This window comes from Acipenser ruthenus, chromosome 30, assembly GCF_902713425.1.
Source record: "Acipenser ruthenus chromosome 30, fAciRut3.2 maternal haplotype, whole genome shotgun sequence".
Taxonomy (NCBI): Eukaryota; Metazoa; Chordata; class Actinopteri; order Acipenseriformes; family Acipenseridae; genus Acipenser; species Acipenser ruthenus.
In genome coordinates, this window is record NC_081218.1 from 1,325,667 (window position 1) to 1,350,237 (window position 24,571).

The following is a 24,571-nucleotide window of genomic DNA, read 5'->3' on the forward strand; positions in this document are numbered from 1 at the left end:
TTATTATTATTATTATTATTATTAATTATTTCTTAGCAGATGCCCTTATCCAGGGCGACTTACAATTGTATTCCATATCGAACAACTGAAATAGTGTACTAAGGTACATTAACTGCTTAAGGTAGACTTTTGCAATATCATTTTTGTCATTTCTTTGATAATATAATGTTAAATAAAAGATCTAAATTATGTACATATAGTACAGGACGGCATGATACATATATCCGTGTAAACAAATGATAACATTTCATAAGAAACTAATGGGAGATAAAAAGCTTCTTAAATATTTAAAACATATATATATTCCCAATGATTTTGGTGTGTTTATACCTTTGTCAAGGGAAAGTCTGTTTGAAAATGGTTTAAAACTGTTTGGGGGTGCTGTAGTCATAGTATTGCAATTAAGATACAGCTGTATGATTATTCAGACAAGATACTGTACAATTAGTGGGGACAATGGCTGCCTGTGTGCGCATTGTATTGTAATGTGTAAGAGGAATTCTCTAGGGACCTTGAACGCTCAGTGGCACATACACACTGCACGGGACACAGGAATCGCTGACGGCTCGCAAGCCCTCGCCAGGAAGGCGGTGGGCTCTATAGCTGTTGTAAAACAGTGTTCAATCAGTTCACGGTTGACACTGTTTTATAACCTTTTGAAAAAACAAATGGCATTAAAATGAAATGGCAGTTCTTTAACCCTTTAAGGTACAAGGGATGTACGTGTCTCACATATAAAAATAATGCTAACTTTCTTATTTTTGCAATGAGGCGCACGAAACAATAGGGTTTAAAATGTTGACTCTGGTCATCCGCATGGTCAGTTTCCTCCTCGTGATACTTGAATCACTCTCAAATGTATTTTGAGAAGAAACATTTTGAACAACCACTCAATTCCTTGTGTACCTCTAAGGTGTTAAAATAATTAGGGGGAGTTAATGGACTATTCATACAATTTAGCTGGTCTATTTGGATGTCAATACTGCCACCATTTGCTGTAGATCTGAATTATATGAAATAGAAATGGTGCATCTTGAAAGGCCTTACAGAGATTCTACAGTAAGTGCAGTGTGATGTGTAGAGTAGTCTGCTGTTGAGCATGAATCTCCACTGATGCATTGGGATTTGAAAGTTCTGTTTAAGCCCTCATTATTGATTGTCTATCATGAGTGCATCCAATCACAGCTTTCAGGTGCATGCAACAGACAGCCATCTATCAGAGCTTATGTCAATGTGGAAAACACAAGCAGACAGGATACAAAGACTGCAGCGGTGGCAGTAGAAGCTGGTTTGTTTTTTAGGCTCCATTTTCAAAACCCTGTGACCCTTATTGCGTCTTGGTGCCAATTGCGTCTGTCTGTCCGTTTTATCACACTCGATAAAAGCCTTAACTTTGCACCCGTCTTCATCAAACTTCAGTCATACTGTACACCTCTAGTCTGCTCTGTTACAAATGTGTGTGTTAATTTAAAAAAAGGATAGTGTACTACTGTCAGTAGTTTAAACAGAGCCTCTGAAATAGTGTCTCACTGCCACAAACTCTATTGCATCTGACTGCGTCTGTAATTTCTTCTGCATTCCAAGTCAGACAATCTATTGGCCTTAGCTGTGTTTCGGGGAAGCAACTTTCCGGTCAATTACATTGGAAATCTCTGGTCAATTACATTGGAAATCTCTGGTCAATTACATTGCAAATCTCTCTTTCTCTCCCTCCATCTCCCCTTTTGTGTTCTCATTCCCTCCGGTACCATTCAGACATTTTGGCTCCTACTATTAAGACCGGGAATGACGTCAGGTATTGCAGTGCTAGAAGAAAATATATGGTAAACATACCGAATTAACTTCAATGACACTGCAAAAGCATGCAATGTTTGGCTCTGTACTGAGGTATAATAATCCAGTTGCACAAGGGCAGCTGCGACAGTAGAACGGTATCAAAACGACAAACAAGCAATACACACTGCTAATCCATAGCTGTGCTTCTTATTGACAGTGATATGACGGGTGTTTATCATATGTTGTTCAACCCCTGTGTATTTACTATGGTTGCTCAAATAACATATCACAGCATCGGAATACTGCAAGTTTGCTTATTGGAATAAATAGAAGCATTATTTAGCACTGTAAATACATATAGCTTGCCTATCAGCGATTAGCTATCTATTTGTTGGGTGATCATTACAATGGGATAGAACAATTCCAAATGCAGCGTGAGGACAACAAATTAGGTCAATCCATCATGTATGACTTTTTTTGCAGGTCTGTTGAGTGTCAGCTACTTGGCGGCCTTAGCATGACCACATTTCTAATCAGCTTGCTTGGCCTCTGTGTTAAATGAACATTATTATGCTAATCAGCTGCACAATTTTACAGTCGCTGAGTGTGAAATTCAATACATCTCCTGAACCGTGAAAAAACAGTCAGCAGTTATCATTCCCACTGCTTTCAGCTACCTCCGAAGTTCTAATTACTCGATGAACCCTTTATTAATAAAACCGGTATGCTTGTGACACTCTAACTTGGCAGCAAGTGCAAAGGTAATGGCATGTTTTTAAAGGCAAAGGAGCTTCAAATGGCATTTTATTTACAGGTATTTGTTTTATCATGTTTAGAGTGTTCTGTCGCTTCAATGTTACATTTTCATCCACCTGGCTTTATCTGTGCCAGTAGAATCTTAGTTGCCAGTGTAAATTAATATTAGAACATAATAAAGTTTACAAACGAGAGGACACCATTCGGCCCATCTTGCTTGCTTGGTTGTTAGTAGCTTATTGATCCCAGAATCTCATCTTGAAGGATCCCATGGTGTCAGCTTCAACAACATTACTGGGGAGTTGGTTCCAGACCCTCACAATTCTCTGTGTAAAAATGTGCCTCCTATTTTCTGTTCTGAATGCCCCTTTATCTAATCTCAATTTGTGACCCCTGGTCCTTGTTTCTTTTTTCATGTTGAAAAAGTCCCTTGGGTCGACATTGTCAATACCTTTTAGAATTTTGAATGCTTGAATCAGATCGCAGCGTAGTCTTCTTTGTTCAAGACTGAATAGATTCAATTCTTTTAGCCTGTCTGCATATGACATGCCTTATAAACCCAGAATAATTGGACCTGTCAGACTGGATGGTACAAGTTTAAGGTTAGGGAAAGTGGTCTTAAAATTAAGGTTTTAGTTGAAAGTGCATGGATATAGACCTATATGCAAAGAAAGATCGATACAAAAAATAAGGGGGAACAAAAATTGAGGAGGGGGGGTATTCTCTGACACTGCCTCCTTTTATGTTCTTCCTGATTCCAGAAAAATCATGATTTTATAATTGGTATCCTTGTGACGCTATTGTATTGTCAATGTAGTGCCATTGTCTGCCAATTGGGTATAGCTAACACAAAGTGTTAGCTTTCTACATTGGTAGACTCATCAATTGTAGCTGCACCCAAGTTGTGCTACTGTTGCCCTTCACTTACCATTGTCATTGTAACACTTTTTTTTTTTTTTTTTGGTCTGAATTTCCACTGCGGATAGTTTCCTATTTCATTTAGAGGGTTACATAAAAAGGCAGTTCTGTATTTACTTCAGGACCGTGATTTTGCTGAGGTTACTTAAACACAGAATCGTGTCACACAGAGGTCTCTTTCAGTTAGCTCTCCTGTTGGGTAATTGATTTTTAATTGAGTTTATTGAGCTGCTGCCTTCCAGATGCCATTGCTTTACATGAAGTGTGGCACGTATATTTCTCTGTGTTCACAGCTGAATGTATTTGTTCTGTGGTGAGTATAACAGTCTGTACTGTATTCCATCAGATTGCCAACAGCTAGAAATGCTTCACAAGTCACTGTTATACATTGTGCCATTAAAACAAAAGAAAACTCTGTATAGAAGTGACATTTACAATTCAACCACTTAACGCCTGCTATTTACTCAGTGGACTATTATGCAAAACTGTATGTCCATCACAAAAATGAATATTGTGATAGATACAGTATGAGAGGTATGCTTAAGAGTAAGTATGCTAAAAAGTAATTGTATGGAGTTTGCAAAATATTCCGAGTGGTTCTGTGTTCTGTTACTTGAATACTGAGTTTTTATTTTTATTTTTTCTCCCTAATTCTGCCGTTACTTGGCTTTGGGCTTTAACTCACAATTAAAAAAATGAGCCACATTTTGGCTTTGCTTTTTTTCAGCTAGCATGGTAGTAATAGTTAGGTGGCCTTGTGCAGTTGTTTAAGTTTGAAAGTTGTACATTGACAGATGAATGTTCTAAGAACACTGAGACACACACAGTTCTGAGGTGGAGATCCAATCTGTTGTCTTCAAGGTTGTGATTTTGAGAGTTGAAGTGCTTTGCACACATACATATATATATATATATATATATATATATACATATATATATATATATATATATATATATATATATGTATATATATATATATATATATATATATATGTTACTTGAATGTATTTGTATTTGCTTGCGATTGTAAGTCGCCCTGGATAAGGGCGTCTGCTAAGAAATAAATAATAATAATAATATATATATATATATATATATATATATATATATATATATATATATACACAACTTCCCAATGTTTCAGTGTGTTTTATGGTGTATATATAGGATTCTCCAGAAAAAAATTAAGCTACATGTACTTACCCTTTAAATAAATAAAAATAACTAAGGTATGTCAAATCTAGTTATAATAACACATCAAATTTGACATTGATTGAGGGCTGACAGCTCAGAGGCTCCTGCAACCAAGACAGCAATAATTACTGATGTTTTTCACTAGGTTGCAAAAGGGGAAATTTTCCCAGAGAAAACATTTCCCTGCAGATTTCCACCATTCCGACTTCCCTTGAAGAATTAGAGGCAGTAATGGTCAATGAACAGTCATACATCTCTCCAGATCAATGTATACACCTTGCACACTTGTCAGCTTGAATCAACACTACCCTGGCTGCCCATAATGGATCTCTTGGTTGTTGCAGTATCTATATATAGAGACAAGGTGCGGCTACTGCAAGCCATTAAGTTGGCAGGTCAAAAGCTATTAAAATCAGCATAGCCCCAAGCCAAGACTTGAATATAGAGGCCACAAATGCAAACGCCTGACTTCAACCAGAGCTTTTAACATTCATCCTACATCTTAGGTGTACCATCTCTGTTGACCACATAATGTGATAAATCCTTTGGCTTAAATCTTTGCAAAGTCAAAGGGTATTAAAACTGTAAGAGCACCTCAATTAGTCCTGTTTTCCTCTAATAGAAATTTCACCGCAGAGCAATTCACACATCACTCCTATTGAAAATGTTTTTTTTTTCTTTAGCTAAGTACTTAAGATATTCCATTTGATATGGAGAAGGCATTGTGATAGAAGCTTAGTGTCTGCTTAAGAAGGAACTGACATACAATACAGTAATGTCTCCACCTGTGCACAGTTGAGAATGGCTCTTATATTAAATGGGATGCTGAACCAAAATGCATAATATAGTATGTAACCTTCCCAGTCATTTTACTGTCGTGAATCCATGACGAGAGGTCTCCAAATAAATATATTTTTTTAAAAAATAATGGTAGCAACAGTGTATAAAGCTGACAGAACACAAAGCCACTTTCTTAGGCACAGCAGCTTGAAACATGGTTCCAGGGGACCTAGTTTGAGGCAACTTTGCTGTATCAAAGTCTCCCCTGGTGTGCCGTGCAGTGACCTGAAAACAAATTCCAGCTTTAGCATGGTCTATTCTACTGTGTGGTCATGCGGGTTCACGTTTTGATCTTATTGGGAAGTTGCAATCTACAACCTTGTAGCAAATCAAGTTAAATGGAGGCAGGTTCAAAATACAGATGTGAAAGGGAACCGTCTGCATCAAAAAACATGGATTTCAGTAATTCTGTCTACTTAAACTGTGCAAGATGATTTCTATTACAATAAAGCTTGGTTTTAGGAGACTAGGTTTCTGGCCACTGCATGGCACACCACTGGAGACCTGGGGTTTGATACGGCAAAGTTCTGCTCTCCTGGAACCAGGTTTCAAACCACTGTTCCTAAAAAAAGTGGCTTTGTGTTCCCTCACACTCCACATATGACGTTTTTTTTTTTTTACTTTAGCATTACATCATATGGTCCATTATTATTATTATTATTATTTATTTCTTAGCAGACGCCCTTATCCAGGGCGACTTACAATTATTACAAGATATCACATTATTTTTACATACAATTACATTTTTGTTGTATGCACAGGATGACGTCTGTACGCAGGTTTAGTACTGGAATTAAAACATATCTTTAGCATTTATAACAAGGCTGGTGGAAGCAAAAGGGCAGCTTCAATAGTTCGGTACTGCTCTCATTAGCACTGCTTACTGTGCAAGTTACAAACTCCAGTAACAAGCACATATTTTATAAGCCCTTAAGGTTATATTTTTGTTAGGTCAATTTGATTACATTTACTGATGGGTTTAACATATTGCAGTGAGATCTCTAACACGTAAGCCCAATACCTGTGCTTGTCTGTTTTAACAAGTTTTTTTTCAATGCCATAATTTCTCCCCGGTGCTAATGGTTTGCATGCCTGTTACTTGTCAGTTGCTCCTCCAAGGACATCAACAACGTGAGTGCATTATATAATTGCCTGCCTCCCCACGTGGGTCTTTCAATAGCTAAATGTTAGGTAATGATGTGCTTGTTATCAAACTGAACTTGACCTCATAAATATTTTGTGAGATGATTTTCTTGCGCCGGCATGTAAACAACTAAGTGGAGCAATCTGGCAAAGATAATGACCCGATAAAAGACTTGTCTAGTAACACACTCATTCCCAACATCTGTCAGTGCTGTTTGTGCTGAAGAGTTTAGAAGGTTGTGTGTGGAAGAAAACTGAAAAAGAAAGTTAAACTAAAAATTAAAGTATTATGTGCCACGATACAAGTGTGTTTTCATGTACAATACCTGTTCTACATTTATCACATATAGCAGCTGACAATGCTGTGGTGTGTTCTTATACCAATAACGCAATGGAGATTAAATTGACATAGGAAGCATGCTTTACTGACCTCATTCCAAAAGGTAAAATTTGAGTGCGCTAATAAATTCTGTTAAAAACACAAATCATGGCATAACATGCTGATTAAAAAACATTATTTCATCACTTAGGGCAACGTTCTGACTGCTCAAAATGTGCAACATGATTTCTCTCATGATAAGAGACACCCTACACAAAACAGTTCCTAGCCATTGGGCTACAGCAAGCAACTCGGGAGGCCAAACATTTTCACATTCTAAAATATAAAAAAGTGAAAAAAATGGCTCTGGTGTTTATTAAGCTGTGGAAACACAAAGCTACTTTTTCACCTGGTTCGAACCCCAAGTCTCTCGTGGTGTGAATGCAGTAGCCTTAAACCTCTTGAAACCATGTTCCAATCCACAAAGTGGCTTCATGTTCCCTTAGCTTAAGAGGGCGGTTCTCCACTATCGCTAGTGTGCGTATTAGGTGTGTGGAACTATCAGGTGAATCTCTCATGGTGCCTTTGTCCTTCAATTACCGGGAAGTAAAACCAAACTAAACATTGATTTGAAAAAAAACCAAAACAACTTTGAACAGCATTGGAGGTGCATTTGAAACTTTCAGGTTGTTGTTGAACTCCAGGGCTGATGTGATTTCTTCACAAGTTTGTTGTATTTACTTTAAGATCAGAAGAAGCTGGAATGGCTTTTCTGAGTGCTAAGCTTGGGGTTGAGTTGTTTTTTTCATCTGTAATCTAATGTACTCTAGTATTAGGCACCTCAGCTGTTCTTGTCAGATACTGTACCATGTATACAATTACTGCATCCATCTCATTTAAGTTTGTAATAATAATAATAATAATAATAATAATAATAATAATAATAATATTAATAATAATAATAATAATTTAAAATGAACTTTTATTAATAACTTGAAATTGCCTAAATAAAACTAAACATTCATCGATTAATGGTTAGATCCTCCATAATTGTAAATTATATTGTTTAAAATAAAGGTGGTTATAGTATTGTGAAGAGCTTGATTCATGGGTTTGCAGCGATCCTGAATTTCTAAAAGAGTACTCTGACGAAAATTTCATTTGTTGTTATATTGTTGTTGTCTGTAACAGAACTACTAGAAAGCGTATTTTGAGAAGTGAAAGCATGTTTAGCAGCATGCAGGTGGTACAGCAGACTAGATGCACTTCTGTGATACTGGAACTCACTTTGACAGTAGATACAAGTAACCCTCTTTCTAGCCAATGAATCGTCAAAAAATAAACTTCCCATTCACAAGTCCTTCAGTTTGAGTGCTTTGCTACATAACGTGGTTCTTGTGACTAATTTTATATTCAAAAGATGACTACCGTCCTGACATGCACTCGAGTGTATTAAAATGGTGCTGCAGGAAATGAATTATGGTATGCGAAGAAGGACAAGACAGAGGAGTGTGATTAACATGCATAAAAAAATGAATCTCCCCAAAAAATGTACGCGTTTATCGCAGAAATTAACTGCGATCAATTGACAGCCCTAGTAAGTACACAATCAATCAATCAATCAATCAATCTTTATTTTATATAGCACCTTTCATAGTGGACCACCATCACAAAGCGCTTTGCAAGATGCAGTAACAACATGCATTTACTAAGTAACTACTACTGTATGTAAAGTAAGAGACTCGTAAAAGTGTTCGAAAAAATTCGAAATTGTGGAAAAAAGAGGGAAAATAATTCTGCACAAAAGAATAAAACAATGAGGTTGCTAAAAAAGTAAGTAAAATAACAAAGGCCAAGGCCTATGATTAACCAGCTTTATCCAACCATTGTGATATGTTCCCTTGTGTACACTATCATTTCTCTCATTAACTTTGCAGTGTTTACAAATAGCACCAGCACTAGCTCTTCCCTCTGGGAATTAAGCTTGTCTAGTCCGTGAAGATAGAACGCAAGCAAAACTGGGCCAGAAACTGGGCCATTGTGCACAGTCAGTGAGATATCAGCCGCGTGCAGCTGGGAAGAGTTAGTTAATTAATGGCTTGCTTGCTTGCTTGCCTAGCATTGCGTCAGGTGAAAGGACAGAGGAGACTCACGACTGCAGCTGCTACACTGCTGGAAAACTTCAAAGCAAGATCTATATATCCTTTAAAAAAATGCTTATCTAATTGTGTTGAAACTTGATAACATTATTTAGCATGCATTATAGGAATTATCCAATTATAGGGATTTATGGAGGTGGGTATCTGGCTGTACGTCAATATATTCATTTTAACATTTATATTGACAGCACAAGACATTATTCCACAATAGCAGTATTGTAAATCACTCATCTTCTATACTTTACCATGATACTAATATTGCATTTGTTTATCTAATCTAGGTCTTAAATACTGCTTATCCAATTTCAATAAACTATTTAAGCGATAGAGCCCGTCGATGCAGGCTCTACCGTATGGTAGATGACTGCGACTGGAGTTATGCGTCCCGTGCCGTAGGCAAGGGCTCTAACGAAAGTCAAGGTCATATACCACACGGTAGAGCCCGCACAGAGTGGGCTCTATCGCTATTAGAAAACAATTTATTTATTTATTTTCTCTTTAAAACCTATATTTACCTTGAACTTCTGATATTTCGCCAGGTAATCTTCCACTGAGGAAAATAGTCCCTAACATAATTAGAATAGAAAAACGACATACACGTAGAGAAAACGTTATTATTATTAAAATTATTATTGCTAACATATTTATTTATTGGGGTCTTACTCTTTCTTATTATAATTTATCTGGACATGTACAATTGTTGAATAGTCTGTGTGGTATTGAGTCAGACTCGAAACTTGTTGTTGGAGGCGGGGCGTCATTCAAGCTGGCAGGGAGTGGATTGGCTAGTGCGGAAAGAACTGAAACAGGGTTGGCAATTTGACTGGCTGGTGTTGTTTGGATCCATTTGATGACAGAATTGTGGACCAATCATGTCTTTCCTGTTGATTTGCTGTACAGTAGCTGCAATTTGAGACGTCATTACCGTGTCCTGTCACAGACATGATTTATCTTGTCTCTAGACCAGCGTCAAAAGTGTGTTTTAAATGCTTTTTTAATGAGATTATTTGTAGATTAGAATGTTAAGGGAAAAAGCCTGTATTTATGCACAGATTGATTTTAAATTTAATTCACAGTTAAGCACTTCAATGTTCCTGCGGGCATATATGGAAAATAGAAGCCCACTAGATCTGAAAGCTGATTGGCTGTTCACACTCAATAGTTTTCTAACCATTGCTATTCTGTATATGCTGTTGATATACATCATGGTTCTCTCTGTCTTCATACTGACAGCTCACAGTCATAAGATTGATGGACCATTCCGGAGAGTTGGAATTCAGAATCGATTTTAAAAAAGAATTAGAAAAACAGGAATTGACCGCAACTCTGACCATTATGAGATCCTTCATGTTTTATCAATTGAGGGATCATCCAGTAATACAAGATTCAAAACCCATTTCCACTTTGAAGAAAAAAAAGAAAAAAAATTGAAGTTTGTCATCGAAGTTTGTTTTAGTATTTATTGATTTCAACCTACAACATTTCAGAAGGAATTAGGAGTTACTGAGGGACCATTTAAATAGCCTCCAGATCCCAATCATTGGCACCCATGTTCCTTTTAGACCCTTTTGACGGTGTCATGACAACTTTCTAATTTCCATCCAATTCCCGTCTGTATGCTAGCGCTGTTATATTGCAGGAAAGCTGTGGGGACTGTTGAGACACAGTGGCAGCTCGAACAACAGCATTTTATGAAGCAAAGAAAGCTCATAAGAGAAAACAACTGCACAGTCATAAATCAGCAGGCTGTTTTTTCAACTTTCTATTTTTATCTCCCTTCATTTCTGCCTTTGGCTCAAAAACATTTGCTAAAATGTAATTTTTAGCTATAGCAGCATCACGGTCCACCCTGGCAATGCCAGGTCAGCAGATCAGTTGCTTAACAGAAGGTACCAGTGACCAAGTAGTCCATAATCACCACATTCACCATACCCATGCAAGCAAACACTAGGAGGCTGTGTGGTCCAGTGGTTAAAGAAAAGGTCTTGTAACCAGGAGGTTCCCGGTTCAAATCCCACCTTAGCCGCTGACTCATTGTGTGACCCTGAGCAAGTCACTTCACCTCCTTGTGCTCCGTCTTTCGGGTGAGACGTAATTGTAAGTGTCTCTGCAGCTGATGCATAGTTCACACACCCTAGTCTCTGTAAGTTGCCTTGGATAAAGGTGTCTGCTAAATAAACAAATAATAATGATCCCGACATTGAATTCCAAAATGACATGTAAAATGGAATTAGGCAAAAATTTTTACATTCCCCTTACAGTTTTATGGTGTTTGCAATCATTCTGAGTGGTTCTGGGTTCTGTTGGTCTCATATTGAGTTATTATAATTTTTCTCTAAATCTGCCTTTACCTGTAAAGTGGGAAAGTATATTAGTGGTGCACAGGTTTCAGTGCACAACGCTTCACTTACATATGGGCTTTACTAATACTGACTACTAAATTGTTTCTCTTAAGTAATAACTACTGGTCTAGACAAACAGATTGAGGTTCTTGGATTTCTTTCAGTCATTATCCATTCGCATATCAAGTCATTGTGTTGCATCATTAAATCCACTTCATGCAATTGCAGTTTTGAAAAAGCAGCACATTAAATATTCAGAAAAGGTTGATGGTATCCCATATTTCTTTATGGCTTTGGCACTACTCTGCATGTGAATACTCCTGAGTTAAGCTGAATTAATCCTTTATCAATCACAAACTGCTTTTCTAACATGGAAAGAACATAAGATTTTGGCCAACTTTGGGTAAACAACATAATTGATGTTATCCGGGACAATGTTGAGACACTGTCCTTTGTTTTCCCCTCTCGTTTCTTACCACTGAAAAACATTTTCACCAAGTCTTCAATGAAGGTTCCCTTATCAATAACAAAAACAGAAATGTCTGTCTTTTTGTAATAATATATATATATAAAAATAAAATCCTACAAATGTGACTTTGATCATTTTCACTTTGTAATCTTATATTTATTTTATTTTACTGCCCGTCTGACCTCGATTCTTCATACTCCCTGGCAGACTTATTGTCATAACCTTTAAGACTTATTTACACATTTGCCCTGCCAACTATGCAAATTAGAATAGAGCCAAAAAATCAAAACAAATATAGCTTATTTCTTAGGAAGACATCTCTTGGGAACACTAATGATTATACAGCTCTGTGACTGCATTGTAATACAAAACTTGAAATTGTATTGAGCTTCACAATGTTTTCTCATGATGAATCACGGTAAACTTCAATTAGGGTATACATAAGACATGCTTCAGTCCCAGTGAGTAATTAATAGGTTTGGAAAAAGGAAAAAAACAACCATTAGCACATTGCTATCAGGCACAGAGCCAGCACTTGAACTGAGGCATTTCGACAAGTCGACCTGAATCTCTGGTGGTTGGATTCAGAGCTCTGCAGATTTTGGCCTTATCACAAACGTTATGTTTTATTTACAGAAATCTGACGAGTTGTAACCCAAGTTATTCATAGAAATCCTACCTGATGATCACTGAAATAATGAGATGCCTTGAAATATTGGGAACAAAGAGAGTTAGCTATATAAAATCATCAGCAGATCTGGTAATGAGGCTATGGGCAGCTTGTTCTTATTCTGGTTGCCATTGTAACAAAATATATCAAGCTTACAGTTATTTATCAAGTATGTATGTGTATATATATATATATATATATATATATATATATATATATATATATATATATATATATATATATATATATATATATATAACAAAAAAAATCTAAGCCTACATATAATTTCTGTTGCTTAGTCTTGGGATGTGTAAATATTTTCACCTTTCCTACCCCTCCCTTCCCCTCATTTTGCTCACAAATTGCCTCAGCTGCAAGGGAAAGATAATTAATGCTTGAGTGCTAATCTTGTTTATTCTTAAGAATCTTGCTGCATATCCCCAGTGCTTTTTAAATTGCAAAATGAACACTAAATCTCTCCAGAGTCACTGGGAATTAGATTAGGGAGGTGAAAGACTGAAAACCCATCAGCAATCACACATCCTAATGAACTGCTAATCCTGCATGCAAAAACAAGCATATTGATTTTCTTCTTGACTATGTTGCGATTTTGTTTACTCAGAATAAAGACATTACAATGGTCCCTGAGATGCTCATCCAGTAAAGGCATGGCAGTCAAGGGAGTGCAGGTTTGCATCCTGGCTGTGAGAAGTTAACAGTCTTTGCTAGAGTTTTTACAGGGACCGTGTAGGAGCTCTGTAGAGTGCCTTGGTATACATCGTTTTAGTCGTGGGATCAGTGGATGTACACTGACCATCAGTTCTCCTGAGCTGTTGGGGGAATTGCTTTGGTGAAGCAACATGATTTGGACATTCTAAATTAGAGAGAAAAGCAGGGGTAGATGAATTGATATATAAAAAGAAAGATACCAGATACCCTGGTAGACATTTGGACATTTATTTTTAAAGTTTCTGTTTAGTCCTGCAGACGTTAAGAGATTCTACATCGAATTATATAGAAAATAACCCAGACACACATGTGGGCTGATCTCATAGAAGTAGGAATGATTGTCTACTCCTGTTTCAGGGCTAATTAATTACGTTGACGCCATCTAAGATTAGTTCCAGGTAATGATGATTAAGAAATGAATACCTGAAAATTATTCTGCTCATGTCCACTGTAGAGTACAACGGCAAGTAACTTGACTAATAGTGGTGGACTGTATATAGTGTGGTCAGCTGATTTAACAGTGGTTACTAGCGATTCTCAATTGAGGGGGCTCACAAACAGACCTAATATACCTTATGACTACAGAGCAATAAGCTGGTCATATGATATAAAGTAGGCTTTGCATTTAAATATTAGCTGATTAAGAATACTACAGATGTGATGTTTTATTATTTGTATATATATATATATATATATATATATATATATATATATATATATATATATATATATATATATATACACACTCTCTGACAGTAATCTGTTTTCTATCAATTCATATACTTAACCCCTGACCTTATCTCGTAATCTGAATCTAGATATAATTTATTTGTGAATGGATTTTTTAATAAGGGGTTTTGAGACCAGTCTCTTTCAAGAGGAGTTCCAACTAGAAAACGTTAGAGAAACGCTGCACTCAAAGTAACAAGAACACATTGCAGTATCAACACTGCCAGTTATAATACAAATGATATTGCTTTGGTTAAATGACTTCCAGATACTGTACTGTATACATGTTTATTTTTTCTTTAATTTTCCTCTAAATAGTATATGACCAACACAGCAATTGATTTCACTGTGCACATCTGTATAGTGCCAGGGTGCAGGAGTAATTTCCAGTGCACGCCACCCCTGCCACAATCAACTACAATCTACTCGACTCAGGACCCTAACATTTTTATTACCTTTTACGTGCTTTGAAAGTAAGCAGGAGCAGGCAGCCAGACTGGGATAAATGTACACTCCAGACTCCTACACAGAATCAATTCTCATAATTTAATGTATTTGCTGTTACTGCAATAACTGTGATGTGCATACACATCTTTTCTATGTATGTTGGCAGATGACTACAAATATTAACATCTTAGAACCTGACGTTGCTGTCTGTAAGGTATATGAAGGTATTTAGATAGAGTTTATACACCTGGAGTATATAATAGTATCTGTAAGTCGTCTTGGATAAAGGTGTCTGCTAAATAAACAAATATTAATAGCATTCCCTTTAAGTTAAAGGGGAGTAATAGGTAATACTTAGGTTAATTAGTAATGACTCTCAACTACTCCTCAGAAAACGTTTCTTTTTCATGCACAAAGAGGATTTTGCTGCCTTCCTCTGACATCTTTTTTTTGTTTGGTTTGATTTTTGCGCTCCACAAATCTCATACAACGCCTACTGCTCTCTGTACTACTAACTCACCTCACCTCAAAAATAATTACCTGGCCGCTAGGCTGCAATTGTTTGCACTGTGCCTATCCTTGTATGAGCCCCTTAATGTGTAAATCTTTTTGCACGATATAACCTTAAACCTAACTTTAAACCTAACCCTTTTCTGATACAGTTGTGTACTTACATATATCTTGCAAAAAGATGTACACATTCAGTGCATCGTCACTATGCATAATAACATTGTAATGGTGTGTAAGTACACATGCATTTACTAAGTAACTACTATGTAAATACACAGTAATTAGAGACACAATTTAAAGTGTGACCTTTTTTTGCAGCAAAGCGCTATACAAGGTATAAAGATTGGTTGATTGACTGATCAGCAATGGCAAAGCAAAAGGTATAGTGAGAAAATGGGTGATATAGAATTTTTCCGGGGATACTATTGTATTTGTCATCAAGATCTTTTAGATACAAGCATAATTTCAATCATTAAATATTGCCCTCCCTGGTGCACTTACATGTGTTTAAAGACACAAATGTTGATTTCTTGATTTTAATGTATGGTATAAACTTAGTTACCACACACACACACAAATAAATATGACCACATAGAAATGTATGAGTGATATGAGTGACTTCATTAGGATAGGTGATAATATAGATTATAATTAAAGTTGTTCATTCAGAAAGGCATCATTTTAGCAAAGACCGCTAATCACATTGCACAATTAGCAAGAGCACTTATATTTTAATTAACGATATCATTCAGCTCAAAAGACATCAATTGCACCTTAAAGTTCATTTGGCACAGTGCTTGCATGACCTGAGTGCACTGTATGTGTACATAGATTCAAGAACAGTAATTACAGTAGATAGCATGTGTTCAAAAGACACAGCTAAGCAAAGATCAATTTATACCTGACTAAGCACTACCCGCGGTTTTACAGGGTGGGGTGTAGCAGACTCAAGGTCAAGGCTGGTCAGCGGTAAGTATAGCAACACAGATGGAAAACTACAATTCAGCACTTTAATTCTTTCACAAAACAGGAACAAAAGAAACATTTTAAACAAACCAAATCCAAACAAGAAGCCTTCATAAACAGCCCGTAATCTTTGGCTGTCTCGGTGCACAGACTGGGAGCACAACCTCTCAAATCTCACTCTCTCGCACTCTCCACACTGTTCAGGCTTGGCATTGCCTTCACTCTCACTCTAAACACACATGTATTTGTTGTTTAAATAGCAGGAAGCCAGGGGTTAATTGACCATCAATAAGTCAGTCACCACCTGGCCTCATTCCACATGTAATTAAAATGTGGCTGTGCAAAGGGGTGGCCATTTTGGCTCCAGGTAATTCCCCTACTCTGGAGCCAAGATGGCTGCCAGCCACAAAATACACATTTTCATGTGCAGGGCCTCTACCCTGCCACAAGGGGGACAGCAACAATGTCAGCCATAAACAGGTTTTAAAGTGCACTGCCCTACTTTCAAAACTCCACTTGTTTCATTTCAACTATTAATGATGTCTTCATTCACATTTTAAGAATATAATGGTATTTAGTTGTAATAGTATTTATACAGAAGCATGGATGTGCATAATGTGAGCTTTTAACTAGCTGAACAAAATTATCTTTCCTGAGTTGACATGTAAAATAGCATTGCATTTAAATAAGAAGAGATCAAGTACCAGCACGCAATGGGCGGATGCATTATCATCTTGAAAGTAACCATTGCCATCAGAGCAGCACTGCATAGCATTCCTGAGAAATGAATGGGCTTGGAGTATACTAGGAGGACATGCCCCACACCAGGGAGATGCAGACAATGTGACTGTATCGTTCACAGTGAAATAATACAAATATATTTGTGTCTTCAGGTGCCGATTAACACTGCATCCTAATAAATCAATTACCTTTTTTTTTTTTTTTTTTTTTTAGCCAGCGACGGACCGGGCAATAAGAGAAACACAAAGAGAGGCCAGGACACCAGGCAAAGAGGTAAGCCTTCCACTCCATAATTTTCCAGTGGTATAATGTCAATCATTTTTTGGCCATTATCAGCAGACTTGATCATGTTATATGGTCCAGTGTATAACAATATTAATATCAGTTATTCCACAACATTAATAATAATAAAAAATAATAAATCTCAGTTTATCCTAAATCCATAGGGGTTGATAAGAATACCTGTTTAATGGCTTGTAGAATATGTCTTCTGTAAAAAAAGATTACAATGGTAAATATGCAGTATTTCTTCCACATGCTTATACCATTCATTCCCTGTGCTCTGCAATGGCTAACCGTGATTTCTTTTACAATGTGTTACTGTAGTTTTGCTATGATTTTACCATATTTACTGCAGTAAACTTTTAGAAGAGGTCTGTAGCTTATTGATCCCAGAATCTCATCAAGCAGCTTCTTGAAGGATCCCAGGGTGTCAGCTTCAACAACATTACTGGGGAGTTGGTTCCAGACTCTCACAATGCTCTGTGTAAAAAAGTGCCTCCTATTTTCTGTTCTGAATGCCCCTTTATCTAATCTCCATTTGTGACCCCTGGTCCTTGTTTCTTTTTTCAGATCAAAAAGGTCCCCTGGGTCGACATTGTCTATACCTTTTAGGATTTTGAATGCTTGAATCAGATCGCCGTGTAGTCTTCTTTGTTAAAGACTGAATAGATTCAATTCTTTTAGCCTGTCTGCATACGACATGCCTTTTAAACCCGGGATAATTCTGGTTGCTCTTCTTTGCACTCTTTCTAGAGCAGCAATATCCTTTTTGTAACAAGGTGACCAGAACTGAACACTCTAGGTGAGGTCTTACTAATGCATTGTAAAGTTTTAACATTACTTCCCTTGATTTAAATTCAACACTTCTCACAATATATCCAAGCATCTTGTTGGCCTTTTTTATAGCTTCCCCACATTGTCTAGATGAAGACATTTCTGAGTCAACATAAACTCCACAAAAGGTGACTGTGTTTTGTAGTGCTGAGACGCTCTCCCACGCTGTGTACGCTTCTCGAAGAAATTGCACGCTCAGCTGCTTAGGGAAGTTCCTCAGTGTAGCTTAGATTACACGGTTTAACAAATGTAGTTGTATAGTCAGAATGAACTGCTGCTGCTGGTTTGCACACAAACGTGTAATGTTTGAACCTTAGCGATGGAAGTGAAGAGAATTATACTGTACCTCTGTGTAATTGGTCTGGGGTTCGATCATGCATGAGGATAACTTTTAATTATTATTATTATTATTATTATTATTATTATTATTATTATTATTATTATTATTATTATTAATTTCTTAGCAGACGCCCTTACCCAGGGTGACTTACAATTGTTACAAGGTATCACATTATCTTTACATTATCTTAGATATATTTGAAAATATAAGTCACTTTTGCTTACAGTGTTGTTATTTTTCATGTTCTTGTTTCTTGTTTGTCATTTGCATTTGTAATATTTGTACTAATTTAAAACAGAAAATATAAGATAATTTCAAATCAAGTAGACCAAATACTGGGTAGGTGTTTCCTTACAAAATGTGTTGGGGGGGCTGGGGGGGGGATTATTTATTGATGGAATCCATTAACTAACCTGTCAAAACCCCAGCCCCTCACAGACAATTTCCGCCTGGGGGGCTGTGCCCTTAAATAAATCACAATATCTTCCAAAGTATAGACAGCACAGGCATGGTTCAGGGCTTGAATTCAAGGTAACCCCTTGGGCATCAAGACTAAAACCTCAGGTGTGATAAAAGTCTTACTCAGTACCACACTGGAAGGAGATATCCAGAAAAAATACATAAAAAAACAACAAACGCTTTTCATTTTTTATGTTCCATAGTCACTTTTTCAACTTGTAGCATATGAAAAGAGCCAGATTTTTTTCCAGTGCTTCACCAACATGTCTATTATACTGGGTAAAAATTTGGAACTGTTTGAACAAAGGGATCAAATTCTACAGGAGTTTTTACAAAGCTAAGCCCAAGGGTCCCCAAACCTCTCCAAAAATAAACATTGTGTAAATCTTTATGTCAATTGATACACTAAGTTCTAAAAGGGATGTTATCTTCTGGCACCTCACATGCTATCCATTGCCACATGCATTTGCCTTTGAAAGGCTTTTTTTTCCCCTTATCTCATTCAAGAGGTGGGCGTGTTTGTTTGCACATCGATTACTCAGTGATGTATTGGACTACAAACAAAGTAAAGGTATGAATGGAAAGCTTGTGACCTCCCCTACAACGTGATCAGGGAGATTTCACCGTAATCAAGGTTGTAAGACCAGAGCAGCAAAACGCAAGCTAGTCGATTGCTTTTGTTTTGAATGCATGGGGGTACTAGACACATTGCGAATGGGATATCTCGGCGGTGAAATGACGGATTCGAAAAATTCCTTCGCTGTTTGACGGTAGGAAAACAACGATTTTGATATCGAGTCAGCTTTTTTTCTCTTTTGCTTTTGTAATAATATAAAAAATGAGTTATGAAATATAATATTTACGTGCAGTTCCGTGTTCCGCCCGCGGGACTAGAGGGCGTAAGAGGCTAATGGACTGAGCAACCACCCCTCAGTCGACTTGAGCCGATGGTATAATCTAAAATAATCAAATCAGAATTGAATAGTATGCTAAACTTGAGTTATATTGTGTTACTTTGTTAGTATCTAGCCTATACCCAGATACTCTGTTCTCAGTCGTTCGTACCTAGTCAAAGGAAGGCTTTGATCACCTGAATCTGACAGAGACACAGCAAGGGAATATGATGGATCCATAGACACACAAAATCAACCCAACAAATAGAAGTGACTGTTATGTCGGGTGTATTTCAACTCATAAAGAAAAGAGAAAGCAGATATTTTGTTCTTTCATTACAGTTATAGCCTTTCCCATCCTGGGGCTGTTTGCGATCAATACAGAAAACCTTCACAGCTTGTTTCATTGCAGAGAGCAAATGAGTATTTCATGTTTCTGATATTAATCTGATAGTTATTTTCTGCTGAATTCGATATGACATCTGCAAGAGATCTTTCAAGGATTTCTAAGCGATGCGTTAACTTCTTTTATTGTGATGAAAATCTTTTGCTTCTTCACTTAGAGTATAAATCCTGGTGCCTGTGCAGTTGTTTGTGTAACGAGCAGTGTTGTGTAATGCACTGCTGTTAAGGATTCTGTCCCCTCTTGGTTAAAAGCTCCAAAACTATGAATGCAGACAAGCCTGGCTCTTTTGCATTGTGGTTAAGATGCTCGCTTGCCATGCACAAGGGTGCCGGTTTGCTCCCAGCCTCTGCCCTGTTACACTTCAGCTTTATTTATTCTGATGAAAATCTTTTGGATCTTCGCTTACAAATGTTGGCGCCCGTGCAGTTTCTCTCATGTCTTTTTAAATAGTTTAAACTACAGCACAAGAAGTGAACCAGGACTCAAAAAACAACCTTTCAGCTATAGCTCTGTGTTTCTACAGATACAGAGTATAAAGCAAAGAAGAAGAAAAAAAAAATTCAACAAAAGAAAATGCTGGCAGTGATAACGTTGCCAGCGCTAATAAGAGGTGAGGAATGGATTTTAAAACAATGCAGTCCAATTTGATTATTTCTAGAGTAAGATTTAATTTTAAATATAATTATTGTAAAACCCACCCACTCAAACATCCATTGCTCCATTGCTTTAGAGGTTCTAAGTATTGAGCAGTTTTTATTTGGGCTGTCACTCAATTAAAAGTTTTGATCGGTTAATTTATGGGCATTAGTTGATTACCCGGTAGATTAATTGGTAGATTAATCCGTCCACATTTTTAAGAAAGATAACAATCTTATAGCGGCTGTCCTGCATAACAATACTTCTGAATCTTGTTAGAGGTACCTGAGAATACTGTGTGTATTGACAAGTGATTCAACGTCATGCTGTCAACGTCAGAAATCAGAGAAAGTAATTCCACATAATTACCTCTATTTGAGGAATTGGTGCCTTCATTGAGCCCTCTGAATGCCAGTTCTTGCTTGCCAAGGTAAACAACAGAAGCAATCAAGCGTTTAAAAAGTAATTTGAAATATTACTTCGAAGTTCTCAATATAATTCTCAATAATGGTCTCTATAATACAATGTGAAATTCAGCTATTCTTACAACACTTACCCTAGCATATTTATGTCCTGCCTCTGCTCACTAATGATTGGACAGCTGCAAAACAATGGCAGATCTTGACTTTCCCATTGGTTAAACTCACAAGTTCTTCAACTGAAATGGAGAATACCTTCAATGGTTTATGTCCCGCCTCTGCTCAGTCATGATTGGACACTTGCATTAGTTAAACTTACCCAAGCCCTTCAGCCGAGGAAATGCAGCTCTTATATTGGTTGATTTTATATATATATATATATATACAGACGTGCTCAAATTTGTTGGTACCCCTCCACAAAAAATGAAGAATGCACAATTTTCTCAGAAATAACTTGAAACTGACAAAAGTAATTGTCATCCACCATTGTTTATTCCATATTTAATAGAAATCAGACTTTGCTTTTGATTTTCTATTCAACATAATATTGTAAATAATAAAACAAATGAAAATGGCATGGACAAAAATGATGGGACCGCTAACCTAATATTTTGTTGCACAACCTTTAGAGGCAATCACTGCAATCAAACGTTTTCTGTAGCTCTCAATTAGACTTCTGCACCTGTTAACAGGTAGTTTGGCCCACTCTTCCTGAGCAAACTGCTTCAGCTGTCTTAGCTTTGATGGGTGCCTTCTCCAGACTGCAAGTTTCAGCTCTTTCCATAGATGTTCGATAGGATTCAGATCAGGACTCATAGAAGGCCACTTCAGAATAGTCCAATGTTTTGTTCTTATCCATTCTTGGGTGCTTTTAGCTGTGTGTTTTGGGTCATTATCCGGTTGGAGGACCCATGACCTGCGACCGAGACAGAGCTTTCTGACACTGGGCAGTACATTTCGCTCCAGAATGCCTTGATAGTCTTGAGATTTCATTGTGCCCTGCACAGATTCAAGGCACCCTGTGCCAGGCGCAGCAAAGCAGCCCCAAAACATAACCGTGCCTCCTCCATGTTTCACTGTAGGTATGGTGTTCATTTCTTTGAAAGCTTCATTTTTTCATCTGTGAACATAGAGCTGATGTGACTTGCCAAAAAGCTCCAGTTTTGACTCATCTGTCCAAAGAACATTCTCCCAGAAGGATTGTGGCTTGTCAATATGCATTTTAGCAAATTCCAGTCTCGCTTTTTTACATTTTTCTGTCAAAAGTGGAGTCCTCCTGGGTCTTCTTCCATGGAGTCCACTTTCGCTCAAAAAGCGACGGATGGTGCGATCAGAAACTGACGTACCTTCACCTTGGAGTTCAGCTTGTGTCTCTTTGGCAGTTATCCTTGGTTCTTTTTCTACCATTCGCACTATCCTTCTGTTCAATCTGAGGTCGGTTTTCCTCTTGCGGCCGCGCCCAGGGAGGTTGGCTACAGTTCCATGGACCTTAAACTAAATAATATTTGCAACTGTTGTCACAGGAACATCAAGCTGCTTGGAGATGGTCTTGTAGCCTTTACCTTTACCATGCTTGTCTATTATTTTCTTTCTGATCTCCTCAGACAACTCTGTCCTTTGCTTTCTCTGGTCCATGTTCAGTGTGGTGCACACAATGATACCAAACAGCACAGTGACTACTTTTCTCCATTTAAATAGGCTGAATGACTGATTACAAGATTGGGGACATGTGTGATACTAATTAAAGAAACTAATTAGTTTGAAATATCACTATAATCCAATTATGTATTATCTCTTCTAAGGGGTACCAACAAATGTGTCCAGGCCATTTTAGAATATCTTTGTAGAATAAGCAATAATTCATCTCTTTTCACAGCTTCTTTGCTTTATTCTATGACATACCAAAGGCATGCAAGTATACATGATAAAATAGCTTTTAATTTCATCACTTTTCAGGAGGAATGAAGCATTATTTCAATGAGCTGTAAAGGTACCAACAAATTTGAGCACGTCTGTGTATATATATATATATATATATATATATATATATATATATATATATATATATATATATATATATATAATATCCAATTAAAATGTTTCTTTAAGTGGTGACAGATTCACTGTTCACAATATGCATGTTGTTAAGATTGTGTGGGATTTTGTTATACTGGTTAGCTTAAAAGGGGTTTATTCTCCCAAGCCAATTTAGGAGAAGTTATGGACATTTCTTTTGAATGTATTTAATGCAATTGAGAGAGAAAAAATGGCATGCCTCTCACCTCTATACTTTTTGTAGTTTCAATATAAAACACAAAAAAACCCCTTTATTTAGTTGGAATTTGACGTATTGCATTGATAATCTATAACTATAAACCACTAGTAATACTAAAAGAAGAATTTAAGAAAATATTGTAACAATCCAAAAAGGTTGATCGAGACCAAGGCAACTACAGAAGTTAATCAAAGTCATACCAAATTTCACAATGATTTTTCCGTGGTTATACTAGGCATTTAGCATAGTTTACTCCACCTTGCTTGGTTTACCATTCTTCTCCGGTCTTTACAATGCTTTACCAATGCTTTACCATTTCACAATGGTTTATTACCCATTGCTTTTGATTTTACGATTCGATAAGGGTAGGTGGTAGACTACTTTTGGCAATTACCATTCTTCATTTCAAATACATTCTCTAGAGAGAAAAAGACTGAAAACTCTGGTCCTCTTTTGGGAACTACACACAGCCTTAATCTAGACAGAGAGATATTGTATTGTATTCTATTAGCACTTTGCTCACTGTGAGGTCAGGTAGATGAATGAAAATGTAAAAAAGTCGCTGTGCTCCATTGCTATTAGAAATGGCATTTGAATACATAAATATTTCAGCAGGTTGAAGAGACGTTTTAGGGGTCTGTTGGATCAATCACTCTGGAATGGCTTTCAGAGCTCAGTACGTGGAGGGGTCATTACCAGCAATGACAGACACCCCAGGATGCCAGGCTGTCGGCCTGCCTCACACAAATCAATTCCAATTTCACTTCACTCTCCTTTTTCTTCTTTTTTTTTTTTTGGTTCTTGTGTCAGTCATGAGAGGAATATAGATTATCATTTCTTTTTTCTCTCCCCCCCCGCTAAAAAGAGAGTATAGATCATTAATCGTGCATTTTCCCTCCTCGCCAGTCTGAAGAGAGCTGACATTAAATGGTATTCACGTCCTAATCCTTCGTGGTAGCTAGACATCTTCTAGTCTTTGTATAATGTCAGCCCAAAGCAGGTGTTCCTCCCACATAGTTTCTAACTCTATACACAAGTGCATGATTTCAGCTGTAATTTTGTGTCATTTCAAAACTAGTGATTTACTCAATTACAGTGCTGATAGTTAATACCAATCTAGCAGCAATCTTTTCTCCTAGTATAGAATTTATGTAGGGGGGGGGGGGGGTTAGTTTACTGTTACTAAACATTTAGCCAATCACTAAACATTTTTTATACAAGAGAGTTCCAGTGTTGAGTAACTTTTTCGTATTCAGCAAGTCATTTCCGTAAGATCTGGTAACACTTTAGATGAAGTCTTTAATTACAGTGCATTTACG

The 24,571-nt window shown here is 37.1% G+C and overlaps 1 protein-coding gene and 1 long non-coding RNA gene across 7 annotated transcripts in view; one reads left to right on the forward strand and one right to left on the reverse strand.

Annotated features, from left to right (window-relative positions):
- The window catches only part of LOC117394878 (leucine-rich repeat and fibronectin type III domain-containing protein 1-like), a 223,088-nt gene that overhangs the window by 172,538 nt on the left and 25,979 nt on the right, over positions 1–24,571 (forward strand). For all 6 annotated transcript variants that reach the window (XM_059004622.1, XM_059004624.1, XM_059004623.1 and 3 more), the window contains one exon: positions 16,922–16,981. The gene's annotated coding sequence lies outside the window, so the exon portion shown is untranslated. The remainder of the gene's footprint in view (positions 1–16,921; positions 16,982–24,571) is intronic.
- Positions 1–24,571, reverse strand: part of LOC131702735 (uncharacterized) — a 131,453-nt gene that overhangs the window by 3,087 nt on the left and 103,795 nt on the right. The window lies entirely within an intron of this gene.